Below are 12,595 nucleotides of genomic sequence, written 5' to 3'. Positions count from 1 at the left end.
ACTAATATAATATAGGGAAGAGTAAGCACCTCTTCTTATTTGACAACACTTTTTTATACAATTCAACATATCAAGTAAAACAAATTATTTTCAACATTTTTCTTTATAAGTTGAAAGACCAAAACCTTTGAGATTTTTCAGGACGATTTGAGAAATCTCAAGGTTAGTTCTAAAACAAGATTTCATTTAGGACTTAATTTGGGGGGAAGCAAAGTTGCCAAAAATGTAAAAAAACATTAGTTAATTTAAATGTGAGAAGTCCTGCTTCTCTTAAATAATCAAGGCTATGATAAAGGTTTACATAAGGCATAGGAAATTATTTGGATAAGACACCAAATTGTTTCCTATGCAAATTACTTTAAAAGTAAAGAAAAACCCTTTTACACTGTCTTATTAGGAGCAGACTAATATTCTAAAAAATTGCAGTTTTAATACATAAATAGTTAAATTCTAGATTTGTACCAGGGCACTTTTGATATTAAGACTCATTTTTTAAAACCTTATAAATTATTCAATCTTTACCAGCTTGACCACACATGAAATTCATTTTCTACAAACCTTCTACAACTTTTATATACATTCAGATTTGTCTTATATTTTACCTCTTTCTCAATCTGAAACAACCATATTCTTACTTTAGGATAAAATGGCTTTCTTTTTCCCTTAACACAAACACATCCTTTGTACCTTGTATACTTTTCCTTATCAAAAACATGTCCTACTTTCCTTGCATACATTCATAAGTTTTTCTTCATCTTATTATTTCTAGTAGTTTTAATTACATATATTTATTATAGATTTTAATCATTAGTAGCCTATCTTTTATAGAGAAAATTAGAAAATAAACAGTTGTGAACTGTCACATACAAGCATCCTGTAGCAGACTAGCAAATTTTATGAATATAACATCTAAATTTTTATAGATATATTCTTCCTCATAGTACAAATTCTCAGTGTGGCAAAGAAAACACATTTATTAATAAGCCAAATATACTAACTTCTTTATATCATATAAAAATAGGATGCCAAAAGTATATAAACTTTAACTTGTGCTTAGTAATTAATGTTTGGATTTTATCTTACTTAAAAATAATCTAGATATATAATGAATACATTAGTCCGCCCTTTTCCTCAGTCTTGCTTTCCAAGGGTTCAGTTACCAGCAGTCAACCTGAGTCTGAAAATAATAAATGGAAAATAAAATAAACAATTCATAAATTTAAAATCTCATGCCATCCACTTCTTCCAGCCTGGGACATGAATCATCCCTTTCTCCAGCATATCCACCCTGTATACAATACCCTTCCATTAATCCCTTACTAGTCATTTGGTTATCAGATCACTGTCCAGTATCTCAGAGCTTGTGTTCAAGAGATCCATAGTTTACTTAATAATGGCCCCAAAGCACAAGAGTAGTGAATCTGGCAATTCAGATATCTTCTTTCTGTGCCTGATGTATAAAGTAAACTTTGTCATAAGTACGTATGTATGGGAAAAAGAATAGTATATATAGAGCTCAGTACTATCCACGGTTTTAGGCATCCACTCGAAGTCTTGGAACATACGTATTCCCCACAGATAAAGGGAGACTACTGCATCTGTTATTTGACTTAACGTAACTCTTAGGATTCAAGTTACCAAAAAGATTTAGGGACCTGTTTCCAAGCAGACATTCTATAACACCAAACAAGGCTAGCCATCCCCTCAAGTAATTTCTCTGTTGATTACTGTTACAGCACATGCATGTTAGGCAAGCATCACAAAAGCAAAAATTTAAAACAATGTTAAATAAATTTTTTTGGTTTACTATTGCTCTTGATATACATGAAGTTATGGGTATCAAGCAATTCATCTTACTGCATCTTTATTTGTACATTTTTTCCCTGAGGGAAAAATGGAGACAGCTGGTGGCAGAGTTACAGTTATAATTTAAACATCCAGTAAATACAATATTAGTTTATGTGATTAGTAAGCCCAAGTAGAATAAAAATGTATGCTCATGTTATAATTAATATTGATATTTCATAAGACATAGTTTTGTTTTGTTTTTAATTAATTAATTAATTAATTAATTTATTTATTTATTTTTGGCTGCATTGTGTCTTCGTTGCTGGGCTTTCTCTAGTTGCGGTGAGCGGGAGCTACTCTGTGTTGCAGTGCACAAACTTCTCATTGCAGTGGCTTCTCTTGTTGTGGAGCATGGGCTCTGGGCACATGCGGGCTTCAGTAGTTGTGGCTCCTGGGCTCTAGAGCGCAGGCTCAGTAGTTATGGTGCACAGGCTTAGTTGCTCCGCGGCATGTGGGATCTTCCCAGACCAGGGCTCAAACCCATGTCCCCTGCATTGGCAGGTGGATTCTTAACCACTATGCCACCAGGGAAGTCCCCATAAGACATAATTTGTTTTAAATTAAACCAACGCTATTACACTAGTCTTAATTGCCAAAGATTTACCCAAGTCATGTGAACGTGAAGATCATTGGGTTAGTTTCTATATTTTTGGGTACTTAGGAATACAGGCAAACTTCGTTTTATTGTGCTTTCCTTTATTTCGCTTCACAGATGTGTCTTTTACGAATTGAAGGTTTGTGGCGACTCTGAGCCATTCAAGTCTATCAGCACCCTTTTCCCAACAGCATTTGCTCACTTCATGACTCTGTGTCACTTTTTGGTAATTCTCACAATATTTCAAACTTTTTCATGATTATTATGAAATTATTATTATTTGTTATGGTGATCTGTGATTAGTGATCTTTGATGTTACTATTGTCATTTTTTTTGGGTACCATGAACCACACTCATATAAGATGGCAGACTTAATTGATAAATGTGTGTGTTCTGACTGTTCCACCGACTGGCCCTTCCCCCATTTCTCTCCCTCTCCTTGGGTTTCCCTATTCCCTGAGACACAACAATATTGAAATTTTGCCAATTAATAACACTACAATGGCGTCTAAGCATTCAAGTAATACGTCTCTCACTTTACATCAAAAGCTAGAAATAATTAAGTTTAATGACGAAGGCATATTGAAAGCTGAGATAGGTCAAAAGCTAGGCCTCTTGCACCAAACAGTTAGCCAAGTTGTGAATGCAAAAGAAAAGTTCTTGAAGGAAATTAAAAGTGCTATTCCAGTGAATACACAAATGATAAGAAAGCAAAACAGCCTTATTGCTGATACGGAGAAAGTTTTAGTCTTCTGGATAAAAGATCAAACCAGCCACAACATTCCTTTAAGCCAAAGCTTAATCCAGAGCAAGGTCCTAAATCTCTTCAATTCTATGAAGGTTGAAGGAGGTGAAGAAGCTGCAGAAGAAAAGTTTGAAGCTAGCAGAGGTTGGTTCATGAGCTTTAAGAAAAAAAGCTGTAAACATAACATAAAAGTGCAAAGTGCAAAGCACTTTGCACACCTGTGCAAAGCAGCAGGTGCTGATGTAGAATCTGCAGCAAGTTATCCAGAAGATCTAGCTAAAATCATTAATGAAAGTGGCTACACTAAACAACGGATTTTCAATATAGATCAACCAGCCTTCCATTGGAGGAAGATGCCACCTAGGACTTTCATAGCTAGAGAGGAGAAGTCAATGCCTGGTACAAAACTTCAAGGACAGGCTGACTCCATTGTTAGGCGCTAATGCAGCTGGTGCCTCTAAGTTGAAGCCAATGCTCATTTACCGTTCCAAAAGTCCTAAGGCCCTTAAGAATTATGCTAAATCTGCTCTGCCTGTGCTCTACAAATGGAACAACAAAGCCTGGGTGACTGCACATCTATTTAAACATGGTTTACTGAATATTTTAAGCTCACTGTTGAGACCTACTGCTAAGAAAATAAAAAAGATACCTTTCAAAATATCACTGCTCATTGACAATGCACGTGGTCACCCAAGCTCTCTGATGAAGATGTACAACAAGATTAATATTGTTTTTATGCCTGCAACATCCATTCTGCAGCCCATGGATCAAGGAGTAATTTTTTTTTTTTTTTTTTTTTTTTTGCGGTACGTGGGCCTCTCACTGTTGTGGTCTCTCCAGTTGCGGCGCACAGGCTCCAGACGCTCAGGCTCAGTGGCCGTGGCTCACGGGCTTAGTTGCTCTGTGGCATGTGGGATCTTCCTGGACCAGGGCACTAACCCGTGTCTCCTGCATCGGCAGGCGGACTGTCAACCACTGCACCACCAGGGAAGCCCCACAAGGAGTAATTTTGACTTCCAAGTCTTATTATTTAAGAAATACATTTCATAAGGCTATAGCTGCTATAGATAGTGATTACTCTGATAAATACGTTTAAAGTAAGTTGAAAACCTTCTGGAAAGGATTCACCATTCTAGATGCCATTAAGAGCATTCATGATTCATGGGAGGAGGTCAAAATATCAACATTCACAGGAGTCTGGAAGAAGTTGATTCCAACCCTCATGGATGAATTTGAGGTGTTTAAGACTTCAGTGGAAGAAGTAACTACTCATGTGGTGGAAATAGCAGGACAACTAGAATTAGAATCCTGAATAAGTGATTGAATTGCTGCAATCTCACGATAAAACTTTAAGGGATGAGGAGTTGCTTCTTATGGATGAGCAAAGAAAGTGGCTTCTTGAGATGGAATCTACTCCTGGGTGAAGATGCTGTTAAGATTGTTGAAATGACAACAGAAGATTTCCAATATGACATCAACTTAGTTGATAAAGCAGCAGCAGGGTTTGAGAGGATTGACTCCAGTTTTGAAAGAATTTCTACCGTGGGCCAAATGTTATCAGACAACACTGCATGCTAGAGAGATCGTTTGTGAAAGGAAAAGTCAATCAATGCAGCAAACTTCATTGTTGTCTTATTTTAAGAAACTGTCACAGTCACCTCAACCTTCAGCAACCACCACCCTGATCAGTCACCAGCCATCAACACTGAGGCAAGACTCTCTTACAGCAAAAAGATTGTGACTCACTGAGGGCTCAGATGATGATTAGCATTTTTTAACAGTAAGGTGTTTTTAAAATTCAGGTATATACATTGTTATTTTAGATGTAATGCTATTGCACACTTGATAGACTACATTATAGTATAAAAATACCTCTTATATGCATTGGGAAACATGCTTTATTGCAATTTTTGCTTTACTGTGGTGGTCTGGAATTGAACCTGCAATATATCTGAGGTAGGTTATACTTGTACTTAATTTATATAAGTGCTCATTTATTTCTAAATCAGTTGAGCAGATTGGTTTTATAAATTTTTAAGTTATTTAATAAATTAATTTGTTAATACTGTCCAGAGGTAAGAAAATATCACATATGCATAACATACCTTATAGGCATACATAATCTTATGAATAGGCACAAAGAGAGACCATATAGCTTTCCATTCTAAAATTTTAGTACACTTTTGTCTTTGATATTTTTAATTGAAAAGAAGCTTGAATATGGTAAAAGAATGAAAGAAGAACAGAGGTGATGCGAAGGGAGAGGATAGGAGGGTCAGATTGGGAAGATCTCAAGTTTCCCAAAGAGACCACTGAATTTCCATATATTTTTCTTAGTAAAATTATGCCAACAAGAAGGTCAATATAGGTTTAAGAAAGGGGTTTCTGTCAACTGAGAAGTTCTCACGTGAGTAGCAGCAATCAAATAGAGAGAATAGAGTATTCTTACAAAGAACCAGGATTATTTTTCCAGCTCAGAAGTTGGGAAGAGAAACCTCACTTAAGAGAGAGAACCAGGAACAATTTCCAAACCCAGGGAGTTAAAGAGTAATCTCCACTTAAGATAGAGAGTCAAGAAGAATTCCAACCCAGTAGTTACCTTTAAAACAAAGAAGCTTGGGCCTCTAACCCAGCTTCTGCTTGCCCGGGACTCTTTTCAGTTGCCTTAATCATAAAATATTTTTTCAATGAAATTAATCCTCAGAGTACAAATATTTTATTCTATTAGAAATATAACCATGAATGTGATACAAGATTTGAATGGAATCCCAAATAAATTGGGATTTCAAAATAAATTTTGAAATCAAAATTCAAAATAAAATACTAAATCCCATTTTTGTAATACAAGATAGTTTTGTAATGTAAATCTCTCCAGTTAATTTCCCCTTTCAAAGGTATCTGGTGGCTTCCTATCACCATGGGAATATAATGCAAACACCTTCCCTGCTCTACAAGCCCCTGCTAGTTCTGGTTCTTGCTCACCTCCAGAATCCTCTCCTCCCTCTCCCTCCCCATTGCTTGCTCCTCTAGTCATACAGAACTCTTTGCAGCTCCTTGAACTTGTGAAGCCTGTTCCTACTTCAGGGCTGTTATCCTTGCTGTTCTCTCTGCCTGAAGTGCTCTTCCCCCAGACTTCAGATGCTCTTTTCCCCATTCATTCACGTCTCTGCTGTGTCGCCCTACTTAAAAACAGGCCTCACCCTCACTCCATCAGCCTCTACTTACTTACCTTGGTTTTCTTCATTATACTTGCAACTCTCTGAAATTACCTGGCCCATGTCAACAGTATCGCTCTCCATTACGACACATAGTCCAAAAGGTGCAGGATTTTTCACTGCTGTGTCCTGAGCACCTAGAATAGAATCTGGCACATAGTACATTCTTAGCATATATATCATGAAAAAAATAAAGTATGATTAATAAACAAATACATGCTGAGTGACTACTGTAAGGGGGAATATTGATTTAGAAAATTCATTCTAGTGAGAGTATTAATTATCCATGTTGAGTGACAGTTACACTTCATGCAATCAAATATTTAAGCTTTCCTGGGGAAGTGTATATGCTAGCCTGGATATTTCCTGATAATAGTATGTAATAGGGAAAAAGGAACAACAATAACATTGAAGTCCATTGTCACCAGGAAATATCAAATACATAAAGCTTCATTTTCTATAAGATTAAAGAATCTTTATTCACAGCTTAGATGGATTATTTGCTGTTTCTTAGGCAGAGGAAGACTCAAGCTTGTGTTAGGCTGAAAAACATTGGTTTATGGAATTCCAGTGACCGTTTGCTCAAATTCACACAGGATTATGATTAAAGGTCACAGAAAACTTACTTTGTTTTACTTCTGATTGAAATGAGAGAAATGTCTTATGTAAGTGGCCTTTCTTGTACAGTCAGCAATCCATTTATATTTTCTTTTTTTTAACTCGTTTTTAGGATGTATTTACATATATAATTTTACATAAATGCATTATCTGAGGTCATACTCACACGTACTGTGTACAGTCATTTTCTTCTTCTTTATAATGTTTAGCTTCTCTTTCCCCCCATTCGAACAGCCCCTCCTTTATAACTCATATTAACAAATGTAGCTGTGTATGCATTTATGTTATACACACACACACATGCACATACACACACACACACTTATGTAAACCATATTCAAATAGCAAAAAACAAAGACAATTTGAAGAAACTTAGAAGGCTGAAGAAAAAACTTTACCAATGAAAAAATAGGGATTAAAATTTACAGTAAACTTCTTGCCAATAACCATGCAAGCAAGAGAGTAGAATGAAATATTTAAAGTCTTAAAAAGAAAAAAAAAGAGCACCATACTAGAATTCTATATCCAGCAAAATTCTCCTTCGAATGTAAAGCATAAATAAAAACTTTCTTCGATAAATGAAATTCCTGGAAGAAACAATCTACAGAAGTCGATGGCTCTCTTATATACCAGCAATAAACATTTGGAATTTGAACTAAAAACAAAACAAAACAAAAACTTTTGAAACAGCATCAAAAAGTGAAACATAGCTACAAGATCAGTGTGTGGGAAACTATAAAACACTGATGAAAGAAGTGAGAGAAACTCTAAATAAATAAATGAAGAGATTTTCCATGTTCATGGATTAGAAGACCTAATATTGTCAGTATGTCATTTCTTCCAAATTTATCTATAGATTCAACACAATCCAAATCAAAATCTCAGCAAGCTATTTCCTAGATATTGCCAAAGTGATTCTGGAATTTATATGGAAAAGCAAACAATTAGAAGAGCCAATACATTATTGAAGAAAAGGAACAAAGTTAGGTCACATTATCTAATTTTAAGACTAACTATATACTACTATAATAAAGATAACTTAGTACTGGTGAAAGAAAATACACAGATCTATGGAACAAAGTAGAGCCCAGAAATGCACCACAAAAATATAATCAACTGATTTTCAACAAAAGAGCAGTGGGGAAAGTATAGTCTTTTCAACAAATGGTAACTGAACAATTAGACATCCATATGTAAAGAGATGAACCTAGACAAAACTTTACACCATTCACAAAAAATAACACAAAATAAATCATAGGACTTAACGTCAAATGCAAGAGTGCAAAATTTCTAGACGAAAACAAGGGAGACACGCAAGAATATTTTAGTCATATAGAACTGTTTTGTATGATAACTCGGTGGGAGACATATGACTGTATGCATTTGTTAAAATATATGTAACTTTATATGATAGTAATTAACCAGGGATTGCATTTTAAATGACTGGCTGACTGTTGAGAGGAGAATGGATTTTACAGGGGTAAGTATAGAAAGCGAGGCACCACCAGTGAGACGGCCTTTTTTGTGGTGGAGGTGAGAGATAATGGTAGCTTCACCCACAGTGGTATTAATGGAAATCAATTAAAGTGAATAGATTTAGAATGGATTTGGGGGTTTTATGGGACTGAAACTGGTGATGGATTGAATGAGGATTAAAGCAAAGAGAGGAATCAACTGTGTCAAGTAAAAATTTGTCATGGGCTTCCCTGGTGGTGCAGTGGTTGGGAGTCTGCCTGCCGATGCAGGGGACGCGGGTTCGTGCCCCGGTCCGGGAAGATCCCACATGCCACAGAGAGGCTGGGCCCATGAGCCATGGCCGCTGAGCCTGCACGTCTGCAGCCTGTGCTCCGCAACGGGAGAGGCCACAACATTGAGAGGCCCGCATACCGCAAAAAAAAAAAAAAAAAATTTGCTACCTTTAATACTAACAAAGAATAAATTGATCCATGATTAATTTTTCATAAATTATTGCCTCATTTCATGTGTACTTTATAACTTCTCAGACACGCACAAAGTTTCTCCTTCCTTGCAATGTGGAATGCATTCCCTTCTGTGACCAGTGCATCTACATTCATGGTGACTGTGGTAAAGCTACTCTGGCAGAGCAGCCCTATTCACTGAAGGCTGAACCTAAGCTGAGGAAGACGGACTGAAGGAGAGTCATTCAGGGGATGTTTGGAGAATGGCTATGTTTACAGTTTAAAGAGGTTCCAGACTATCCCACCAATTCACACAGAAACATTAAAGTCACTCTCTCTGGAACAGAAGTCTTACTTCTGATATTAGGGAGGAAAGGGGCAGCTAGTCATTTTTCTTTCATTTTCCATAAGAAGTGTTTCCTTCCTGGAACCTCAGAGGGAAGACTCTGTAAGGATAATCCCCAAGGATGTGGAGGCCAGAGCTGTAACTCTGCCACCAGCTGTCTCAATTTGGGAGCAGAGCTTTCTTGTCTGAGAGTTTTGGTTTTTTTTTAAATTATTGAAGTATAGTTGATTTACAATGTTGTGTTAATTTCTGCTGTACAGCAAAGTGACTCAGTTATACATATACATATATATATATATATATATATTCTCTTTCATATTCTTTTCCATTAGAAAAGGTTTATCACAGGATATTGAATATAGTTCCCTGAGTAGCCACACCACCCTGAACTCCCCGATCTTGTCCTGTCTGAGTTTTACCACCTTTGCTGCTGAGGTCTCATACCCCATTCTTATGTGAGGAGCGATTAACGGCACCTGAGGTACTGAGGTACTGACAGCCAAGCTGAGGAAGAATGTCAACTCCTGCACAGCGGATGGCGTGCTGGGCAGAGTGGATCTGGAGATGACCCAGATCTTCAGTGAAATCAATGACAAAGCCAAAGGAAATCTCTTTGGGAATCTCAGCTTTCCTGAATTTTGCTGAGGGTCCTGTCAAGAGTAAGAGGAGCTGAAAGGAAGTATGTGGAGCAGAGGTGGGGGTGGGGACAGTTCTGGATAATCGAATACACATGGATTGGTGACATGACCAAAATGGCACCCTTTCTCCTGCAGGGTACCTAGGCCTGACTCTTTGTTGTTTTTTTTTTTTTGCGGTACGCGGGCCTCTTACTGTTGTGGCCTCTCCGGTTGCGGAGCACAGGCTCCGGGCGCGCAGGCTCAGCGGCCATGGCTCACGGGCCCAGCCGCTCCGCGGCATGTGGGATCTTCCCGGACCAGGGCACAAACCCGTGTCCCCTGCATCGGCAGGCGGACTCTCAACCACTGTGCCACCAGGGAAGCCCGGCCTGACTCTTTTGACCCATTCACAGGCGATGGCCATGCGTATTCAAGAACTGACTGTCAGACTGAAACTTTTTCAAGCATGGGTCCTAAATCCAATTTTGTTAGTGGAGAGACTTCATTAAGGCAATTCCAGTAGAGATATGTGGTTGTTCATGTGCTGAAACAGGAGACCCTCTCACTGGTATCACAGGAAGTTCCTCGCTTGTCATGGAGCTCAGGGTTACTCCCACCTTTCTGTCCTCTTTCCACTCACAGCACCCCTGACCTCAGCAAAGAGAGAGGCCTTTCCTTTGCTCCATTAAGTTCCCCAAGCTCCAGGATGAAGGGCTATATAAACAATGTTACCTGAGCTAATAAGGAGAGAGACCAAGATACCCAAGGTCCTCCCTCCAGCAGAAGCTCTTATCCATGTGCAGAGGGAAGGAGGCATCTGCTCCTGCCACATGTGGACAATGTGGCCTTGGCTTGAAGCCAGTAAAGGCCTCCTGGGCCAGTTCATGGTGCCTGTAGTCAACCTAAAATCACCTGGTCATGATTTTCTAGAATAGTTGTGTCCAGGTTATATTCCTTGGATATAGTGCTCCAGAGGTTAGCAGGGTGGCTGATCATGGTAGGAGATGGAATGGAGAGCTCATTGGCCAGGTAGCTTTCTCCTGAGCCACTGCTAAGTTCCAGAACTCACTCTCTGAAACAAAGGCCCATGAGAGCATCAAGGTCATCTGTGGCTGAGACAAGGGGGCAGGAGGAGCTGCCATTTTCTTTCATCCTCCTCCACTCATATCCTCTCCATCCCTTCTGTTACTGACTTCACCTTGTTCCAGCCTCTTTCAGTCCTTACCCCTCCAAACTGACCTTTGCCCCAATTGACCCATACTGACGCCTCTCTAATTGATAAACTTTATGGAGGTTCATTTTTTTCTCTGTATACTCTTACATATGTTTGAAAGTTTTATAATAAAGTTTTTAAAGCAGGTCTTTAATCTCCTGGTTGTTGCTTTTTACATCTAGTGTGAAGGAGGGTTCCAGTTGCTTTTGGTGTTATATACGGATACTAAGCTATTTCAATCTAATTTATTACAATTAAAAGTCTATTAAAAAGACTGTCCTCCTGCTTTGCAATTGCCACTTTTTAAAATAAAATAGTTAAAACAACCTTGGAAAACAAGAGTAAAGTTGTTGGATTCACTCTATGTGTTATTAAGGCCTACAGTAATCAAGACAATGTAATTTTGATAGAGGGATAGATGCATAGATCAACAGAACAGAATAGAGAACCCATAAATAAACCCACACTAATATTCTTGACTGATTTTAAGGTACAGAAGCAATTCAATGGAGGAAGAAGTGTCTTTCTAAAAAATGTTGCTGGAGAAATTGGATATCCACAGGCTAAAAGATAAACCTTGAGTTACTTTAAACTTTATAGAAAATATAACTCAAAATGGATCATAGATTTAAAGACAAAATGTAAAATTATAAAATATTTAGAAGAAATATAGGAGAAAGTCTTTGCAAATGCAGGCAGAGTTCATAGACTTGGACTCAAGAGCACCATCTTTAAAAGGAAAAATTGATAAAAGGACCTTATAAAAATTAAAAATCAAATTAAAAACCTTTGCTCTCCAAATGACCCTGTTAAAGTGCTGAAGAGACAAAGTACAGACTGGGAGAACATATTTGTAAACCACATATATGACAAAGAAATAGTATCTAGAATGTATAAAGAATTCCCAAAACTCAACAGTCTTACCACAACAAAAACAAACACAACAGTTAAAAAAAAATCCAGTTAGAAAATTGGCAAAAGATATGAACAGACATTTTACATAGGAGGATAGGCAGATGGCAAATAAACACATGAAAGGATGTTCAACATCATTTGCCATCATGGAAATGCAAATTAAATCCACAATGAGATCTCACTACACACGTATCAGAATGGCTATCAAAAAAAAAAAAAAAGTGGCAATACCACAATACCAAGTGTTGGTGAGGATGTGGAGAAATTGGATTAGTCATACATTGCCAGTGATAATGTACAACCACTTTGAAAAAGGTGTGGGAGTTTCATAAATAACTAAACGTGAAACTGCCAAAAGACCCAGAAATTGTACTCCTGTCCATTTTTCCCAGAGAGATGGCGTCTTATGTTCCCACCACACAAAGTACACATGAATGTTCATAACAGCCTTATTTGTAATAGCCAAGACCTCTAAATAACCCAGATTCCCTTCATTGAGTGACTAGTTAGACAAACTGTGATATATCCATAACATAGAATACTACTCATTGATAAAAATGAACA

General features: G+C 37.6%; 1 pseudogene; it reads left to right on the top strand.

The window, feature by feature from the left end:
• Positions 1-2,944: 2,944 nt before the first annotated feature.
• Positions 2,945-4,956, top strand: LOC138842496 (tigger transposable element-derived protein 1-like; annotated as a pseudogene).
• Positions 4,957-12,595: the final 7,639 nt, after the last annotated feature.

Source organism: Globicephala melas, chromosome X (assembly GCF_963455315.2).
Source record: "Globicephala melas chromosome X, mGloMel1.2, whole genome shotgun sequence".
Lineage (NCBI taxonomy): Eukaryota > Metazoa > Chordata > Mammalia > Artiodactyla > Delphinidae > Globicephala > Globicephala melas.
This window is presented reverse-complemented; position numbering and strand designations above follow the sequence as displayed.